The following is an 807-nucleotide window of genomic DNA, read 5'->3' as shown; positions in this document are numbered from 1 at the left end:
ATGGAAATGCAAAAATTCAACAGAAGGACGTAGCGCAGTGCGCTAAACAGCGTATTATTTTCGTATTTGTGCCAAACTCTATCGTAGGAAACCGTTTTAACCTAGCAGAATGCCCTAGTTCCTGAGATCGGCAATTTGGTGGTCCAATGGGTACCCATATTTAAAAATATAAAACACTGGTGCGGCGTAGGCTGTGATTGGAAGACACAAAGTGTCAATCCTCGGCGCGCCTTGGGATCATGGCCGCATCACGTCTAGCTATCAGGAGACGGGGGTGATTGATATTTGAGTACCCACCTGTAAAACTCAGGCAGCTGTGTGGTCACAGGGGAAATCTCCATGTTTGTATCATCCTGCAGACTGACTTTTTTATGTTTTTCCCCATTTTACTAGTATCATAACATTAGTCAGTGGCTGAACGGGAGGGGGGGTCCACCCCTCAACCCCCCTCGATCCGCTATTGCTGCACCCTATCATTATTAAACAAAGACATGATAATTTATTTCTCATATCCAACTACTGCGTCTAGTAATTGCTCTCTCAGCGATCAGATGTAGCAACACAAATCCATCTTGAATGATGAGACACAAATTCAAAATGTGAATGTCACGTCTATTTATTGGTATTAGTATTAAATTGGTATTTGGTATTAGTATTATACGGTAATTGGTATTAAACCCAAATTACCTCAAGTGCAGTCAGCAAGATTTCATCACACGTAATATAAAATTAATACGTACATACATCACGTATGCCACGTTCGCCCACCCACCCCCTGTATGCCACGTTCGCCCACCCACCCCCTGT

This window comes from Priapulus caudatus, unplaced genomic scaffold (genome assembly GCF_000485595.1).
Source record: "Priapulus caudatus unplaced genomic scaffold, Priapulus_caudatus-5.0.1 Scaffold381, whole genome shotgun sequence".
In the NCBI taxonomy this organism is placed as follows: Eukaryota; Metazoa; Priapulida; class Priapulimorpha; order Priapulimorphida; family Priapulidae; genus Priapulus; species Priapulus caudatus.
This window is presented reverse-complemented; position numbering follows the sequence as displayed.